The sequence below is a fragment of the Helianthus annuus genome, chromosome 5, assembly GCF_002127325.2.
Source record: "Helianthus annuus cultivar XRQ/B chromosome 5, HanXRQr2.0-SUNRISE, whole genome shotgun sequence".
Lineage (NCBI taxonomy): Eukaryota > Viridiplantae > Streptophyta > Magnoliopsida > Asterales > Asteraceae > Helianthus > Helianthus annuus.
This window is the reverse complement of record NC_035437.2, coordinates 70,632,367-70,640,255: the sequence shown is the minus strand read 5'-3', so window position 1 is coordinate 70,640,255 and position 7,889 is coordinate 70,632,367.

Here is a 7,889-nt window from a genome sequence, read left to right as displayed (position 1 = left end):
GATGCCCCCCTAGTCTTGGGAAAACCTTTTGTGCAAACTCACAAAGCTTTGAAAAACCGGAAATTCAACAATCTACCTCTTCAATTAGCGGCATTCAAAAGGAGCATAGATCTTGAGCGCTCAATGAAATACCCTTTTGGCAATAATGACCCCCTAATTGAAGATGAAGCTGAGCCACCCGATACAACCGACGAAGAAGACCACTTTGTCGATGAAGAGGTAGCCATAGAACAAACTTTTAAAGTTCTTGATCTAGATGAGCCACAAAATAAGGTGTCTCCTAAAGACCCACCCATTGAGCTCAAAGAACTCCCTAAAGGTTTGGAATATGCTTTTCTAGGCAAAGATGGTAGTTTACCTGTAATTATTTCGTCTAAATTAACTAGCATAGAAAAAGAAAAATTAGTTAACCTACTTAAAAAACACAAAAATGCGATCGCTTGGAAGCTTGTAGATATTAAAGGAATAAGTCCTTCCATGTGCACGCACAAAATTCTAATGAATGATGAATACAAAACGGTGATTCAACCACAACGAAGAGTGAACCCCAATGTTCAAGAAGTGGTTAAAAATGAAGTCATCAAACTACTCGACGCCGGACTAATCTACCCTATCTCCGATAGCCCGTGGGTAAGTCCCGTCCAAGTAGTCCCAAAGAAAGGAGGTATGACGGTAATAACTAACGAGAAAAATGAATTAATACCCACGAGAACCGTCACAGGATGGAGAGTCTGTATAGATTATAGGAGATTAAATGAAGCAACAAGGAAAGACCACTTTCCTTTACCCTTCATTGATCAAATGTTAGAAAGATTATCCGGTCATAAATTTTATTGTTTCTTAGATGGTTTTTCAGGTTACTTCCAAATACCGATAGCACCAGAAGACCAAGAGAAAACAACTTTCACATGCCCCTACGGAACTTTTGCATATCGACGCATGCCATTCGGTCTATGTAATGCACCTGCAACATTCCAACGTTGTATGGTCGCCATTTTCCATGATATGATTGAAAAAACCATGGAAGTCTTCATGGATGACTTTTCCATCTTTGGAGACTCATATGATCAATGCCTCGATAATCTTGAACGAATGCTATCCCGATGTGAGGAAACTAACCTCGCCCTTAACTGGGAAAAATGCCATTTCATGGTAACAGAGGGAATAGTACTCGGGCATAAAATCTCAAGCGAAGGAATGGAAGTTGATCGAGCAAAAATAGAGACTATTTCTCGATTACCTCCTCCATCCTCCGTGCGAGCCATCAGAAGTTTCATAGGGCATGCCGGATTCTATAGAAGGTTTATCAAGGACTTTTCAAAAATTTCAAGACCTCTAACAAAATTGCTTGAAAAAGATGCACCCTTCATCTTTGACAAGGAATGCAATCAAGCATTTCTAACCCTCAAGGAAATGCTAGTCAATGCACCTATCATGATAGCGCCAGATTGGAAATTTCCTTTCGAAATCATGTGCGATGCAAGCGACTTTGCTGTTGGAGCAGTCTTGGGACAAAGAAAAGAAAAACATTTCCACCCAATTTATTATGCTAGTAAAACTCTAAATGATGCACAAGAAAATTATACAACTACTGAGAAAGAGTTACTAGCGGTGGTATTTGCTTTTGATAAATTTCGTTCTTATCTTGTTCTTTCTAAAACAATAGTTTATACAGACCATGCAGCCATCAGGTACCTCTTCAAGAAGCAAGATGCAAAACCCCGTTTGATAAGGTGGATTCTACTCCTCCAAGAATTCGACATTGAAATCAAGGACAAAAGAGGAGCAGAAAACACTGCTGCGGATCATCTCTCACGCTTAGAAGACCCAGCTTTGGAGACAACCAGGGACGAGCAAATCAACGAAAAATTTCCCACAGAGTCCCTGGAAATGATGGAAAGCAGACAAGAACCATGGTATGCCGACTACGCTAATTTCTTAGCCAGCGGTATAGTCACCAAAGGATGGCCACATCATCAAAGAAAAAAATTCTTTGCTGATGTAAAGCATTACTTTTGGGAAGACCCCTATCTTTTCAAAATGTGTGCCGACCAACTCATCCGAAGGTGTGTCCATGGTAATGAAGCACGAAGAATACTCCGTCATTGTCATGAAGGTCCATACGGAGGACATCATGGTGCCGCAAGTACCGCAAGAAAGGTATTTGATTCGGGATTCTACTGGCCGACCATTTACAAGGATGCACAAAACCTTGTAAAGACATGTGATGCCTGCCAAAGATCAGGTAATATTTCTTCCAAAAATGAAATGCCTCAAAATGGCATTCTCGTTTGTGAAATCTTTGATGTGTGGGGACTGGATTTCATGGGACCCTTCCCACCTTCAAAGGGAAACAAATATATACTTGTGGTAGTCGATTACTTGTCTAAATGGGCAGAGGCCGAAGCTCTTCCAACAAATGATGGAAGAGTAGTGGTAAAATTCCTGAAAAAGTTGTTCTCTCGTTTCGGGACACCAAAAGCATTAATAAGTGATAGAGGTACCCATTTTTGCAATCATCAACTCGAAAAAATATTAACAAGGTATGGGGTCTATCACCGGGTCTCAACAGCATATCATCCTCAAACAAATGGGCAAGCCGAAGTGACTAATCGAGGTTTAAAACGAATACTTGAGAAAACCGTAGGAATAAATAAAAAAGAATGGGCCGACAAACTAGACGACGCTTTATGGGCTTTTCGAACCGCTTATAAAACCACTATAGGCACAACCCCATATAAACTCGTCTATGGAAAAAGTTGTCACTTGCCAGTAGAAATCGCTCACAAAGCCTACTGGGCAATAAAAAACGTAAACTTAGACTAAGAAGTTGCCGGTAAAAATCGATTTTGTCAAATAAACGAATTAGAAGAACTTAGGAATTATGCATATTTTAACTCCGAAATTTATAAAGAAAGAATGAAAAATTTGCATGATAAATATATTAAATCTAATGAATTTCGGGTTGGAGACCAAGTTCTATTGTTTAATTCGCGACTTCGATTGTTCCCTGGTAAGTTAAAGTCTAGGTGGTCGGGACCTTTTTCAGTCACCCATGTTTTTCCACACGGTGCAGTAGAAATTAAAACTCGAAATGGGACACCATTTAAAGTCAATGGCCAACGGCTGAAACTCTACAGAGGATCCATTGAGGATGAGGAAGAGGAAGTCGCACTTCAAACGGTCAACGAATAAACTCATACCCGACATGTTACAGGTAAGTATACGTTCAAAACCGGAAATAAGGGGCATGCACACGAACACGTAAAAAAAAAAAAAAAAATTTCAAAAACTTCACCCGGCACGGGGCCGTGTCCGCTGGACACGGGGCCGTGTCGAGGCGACTGTCGGGATAAAACCCTCTTTTTCTATCAGTTACACCATTCCACACGCCCCGTTTCACCGAAAACCCTCTGGTTAGAGGCGATTTTCTGCAGATTTCGAACGTTACCACCGAACCTAACAACGTCAAGGTATGATTCTATCCTTCTTAGTAGTTAGATTAGTTACTTGCATGTAGTTAAAACATCAAAAATTGGGGGAAATCTAGGGTTCTTCATGTTCATCCGGATCGAACTCGAAATTTTTGATGAAAATTGTTAGTAGTAGTTTAGAGTAGAGTAGTAGGAAGTAAATAGACATGTATGGTTGATAGATTTGTCCGATTTCCAACTAAAAACACAAACCCTTGTTCTTGAACCGAAAAACACAAAATTGAAAGGGTAAATGGTTTGATTTTGGAAAAATGACACTTAGGGTTTCATTTTCGGGGGAAACCGCTGCTACTAGGCCAAAAATTTTCAGGTTTTCGAAACCGGGACGAAAAAATGAAAATTAGGTGTTACAGACGCCTGGACACGGGGCCGTGTCCGCTGAACACGGGGCCGTGTCCAGCCCACTGTTTGCAGTTTTCAACCTGAATTTCCATGTTTCGCACTAACTTTTGCTGTATTCTTTTCAGATGTCTAAATTCACACGGTTTAATGCCAGCGAACTTGACGCCAGGGCTCGCTACGAGGTCCTACAAACAAGGCCCGAAGAGTATCCAAGGCGGGCATGTACTGATCTGCTGACAATGGTAAACCAACTGGACCGCTTCAACAACATAGTGACGGGTCCACTGCACGTCGCATTGACTGCCCGACTTCGGTCGGTCCATCAATGCACAATGGAGTTCTATAGTACGTTCGTCTTCAACTCGAGATGCGAACCGTTTGATCACGAGGCGGTCGAATTTCGATGTGGAGGAACGACCTATAGAACCTCCATGGCGCAGTTCGGATCAATCATTGGGCTGTACAAAGATGAAGAAGCGGGGAATGAAGAGAATACCGGGGGATTGCGAGACTTGGACGCAACTGAACGCCAAGCCGCATGGGCTCAAATCGGTGAAGGAATCTACAACCCGAGCAGCACCAAAAGTACCAAACTGAGGGACCCACTATACCGATACATCCACAGGCTCCTATCGTACTCCCTGAACCAACGCCATGACAGTAGTGGCGTTGTTGGGTTAAAAGATTTGGTTGTCCTTCACTGCATCCACAACCAGAAGCCTCTAGATGTTCCGTACCTCCTACTGCGAAACATGCACCTAAACCGCCTTGCCTCTGCTCCTACACCAATCTTCTTCGGAGGATGGGTGTACCGTCTCTTCAAGCACTTCACGAATATCCCAAGGTCCTTCAAAAGGAGTCCATGGTCGGGACGGGTCGATTATCACATTTGCCGATCCATGAACTTGCTTTATGAAGCGGAGGACGGGACGGTGAGCTTTCAGAGAACGCAAGGCTATGCATGGAACCCGCAGGAGGCTCTAGTTCTTCATGCACCACATCCCCATTTTCAGTATCCACCCCAAGGCGATGCGGGCCAATCCTCCTCTCAAGGAGGTGGTTTTCCTAACTTTCAAAGTTTACATGATCTTTTGCAGGAAAACCTCATGTGCTCAAGGAACACCTACAACCTCGCCAACAACACACACCACCGGGTTGGAGCTATCGAACGCAACATTAACGATATACAAGATGATATCGGTAGCATCCGGGAGTACATGGCGAGGCAAGGGGGTGGAGGTGATGGTAGTGATGAAGACATGGAGTAGGAGGCTTGGAGGAACAAGGGGCTGGCTGGTGATGAGCCCACAGGTTTGAATGCCCTTCTTATCTATCCAACAATTCATGGCCTGCGTGCCATTTGTCGAACAATTTACTTTCCCGAACTACTTTTTATCTTTATTTTGTTTATGTTTGGATAATGCTTGACAATGGTAAGATTAGGAATGGTTTGTGGATGGTATTGAATGATTGAACAGGTGCAATGCAAGGGTTAGAGTGCTAAACATTGGCACTTGCAGCCCTAGGATGAAGAAACCGGGGGAAAAACCTATTTTTGTGGCTAACAGACTGTCCACACGGGGACGTGTCCAGCCGACACGCCCCCGTGCCCATCTCCCAGTTCTGCTGTTTGGCTACTGACCTGCAGATTTTTTGCCGGACACGTGGCCGTGTTCACCCAACACGCCCCCGTGTCCACCCTCTGTAAGTTTTTCGTTACTGGCAGTTCACCACGGGGCCGTGTCCAATGGACACGGGGCCGTGTCCAGAGCGCCAGTAACACAAATCTTTGTTTTTAAACACACTTTTACATATTCTAATCAACCAAAAACTTTATTTTTGGACACATTGAGGACAATGTGTAATTTAAGTGTGGGGGGGATGCTAAAACCTTGAAATTTTGCAAAATCCTAAAACAAGCCTTACACAAAACTCTATTGGAACCGCTAAACACCCCAAATTTTTTCAAAAACTTTTTCGTTTTTTTTTATTTACTTGTCTTAGTTTAAGTTGGGAATAACAAGTTATAAAAGGATTATATTTTTTTTATTTTACAACCGATAGCGTCGTGATAAAAAGAACTAACATAAGAAAATTATGAAACGGTATAACAAGTCTAGTTAAAAATTCGATTATATATGCTTGGTCACATTAAAAACCCATTCCCACAAAAGTGAGTTTTGAGCCTTTATTGAGCATAAAAATATACATATTTAGATTAAATGCTCATTTTTCGTTTCTTGTGTGAATAGCCGCTCGGTCTTTACAAATCTAGAACTTGCCACGACGATACATTCCCGGTCCTTACCAACTTAAACCCAAGTAAGTAAATGATGGAGGCATTAGGACTAACTATTTTTCTTTCAAAACCATTATTTTTCATTTTTTTTACCTACCCAAAATCCCCCTAGAAAAACCCCTTTGAGCCTAAACCTTTCATTTCATTACCCCCAAAACAATTTTTTTTACCCACCAAAAACCTTTTTCATTTTTTCACCCTTATTTTAGTAACAAGCTCGGTTTTTCATAAACATACCCTTTACGTGACACAAAAAAAAAAAAAAATGAATAATGAAGTCAAAAACAAACAAAAGCTACAAAAGCTTGTTTGGAGAAATACTTCAAAAATAAATGTCACTAAAAATAAGGTATTTTATGAAAACCGACACTTGTTACGATTTTCGCCCTTTTAACTAACCACTAACCAACTACCCACCTTTAAACCCAAGCCTTCACCCCAAAAGTCCTCTTGATATTTACAAAGGTAAAAAGTTAAAAAGGAGGAGGATTGATCGCTTGGCAAGCCTATGGAAAATGTAAGTCCGTGCCGCTCTCGAGCGATTCACTTAAATATACACCTTCGGCCGAGTGATTGAGTGATCTCCCGTGAGGTATGTGAACTTGTATATAAATGGAATTTTAAAAAAGGCATGTTATGCCCAAATAAGTAGTTTATCTTATGAAAAGTTCAAAATAAATCATGACGAATAGGATTGTAAATAAAATAAAAATAAAACCTATACAAACCTTGGATTCCCGACACTCTAGGACAAGCTAAAAAACTTCTCTTCTACCTATTCCATTTGGGAGTGTAAGCCACATTAAAAGAGTTTTGCTTGAGGACAAGCAAAAGTTCAAGTGTGGGGGTATTTGATGTGTGTAAAATGCAACATATAAAACACATCAATTAAGGCATAAAACTAACCCTTTTTAAGTACTAATGTTGGAAAAAGAGTGTTTTTGTCTTCCTTTTGTATTTTCAGGATGAAATGAGCTCAAAATCACAAAAGAAGCAAAAAGACCACTAATTCTACCATAAATACAAGAAAAGGAACAAAAGTGGACTGCCCGAACCCTCGACGGCACCTCCCAAGACAAAGAGAAGAAAACAGAGTCTGAACACGCCCCGTGTCCAGCGAACACGGGGGCGTGCCCAGGAAGCAGCAGATAAGACAAACCAGTAGAAGCTTCCATTGCTGGGCACGGGGCCGTGTCCAGCGAGCACGGGGGCGTGTTGAAAGTACAGCAGGCGCATTAATTGTAATTCGCAATTACAATTAATGAAGAGAGAGAGTGTCAGACGGGCACGGGGCCGTGTCCAGCGGACACGGGGCCGTGTCCAGCGTTCTGTCCAGCCTATAAATAGAGGAGCTTGGTTTCATTCTCCCTCATCCCTTGGCACACCACCTCTCTCACACTTCATCCACCACCCACCACCACCATAACACCATCATCCACCACCATCATCCATTGTCCATCGTAGAGTGTGTGAGTCGTCTCGGGATCCAAGATTGATCGTAAGAGTTCTTGACAATCAAGGCCATGTTTGCCTAAGTCTCTTACATCACTTGGTGAAGACAAGTGTTTAGTATAATACTTTTTATTTTTAATCTTTTGCACTTTTTATTTGGTTTTGTATTAATGACTTTAATAACTAGTTACTTATGTTGAAGGTGATCTTTCCTTATCGTTTGTCCGTGGTGTCTTGGCATTATTTTACTGTCTATATAAAATAAAAGATTTTCACCATTCATATCTCCACGGTCTATATGG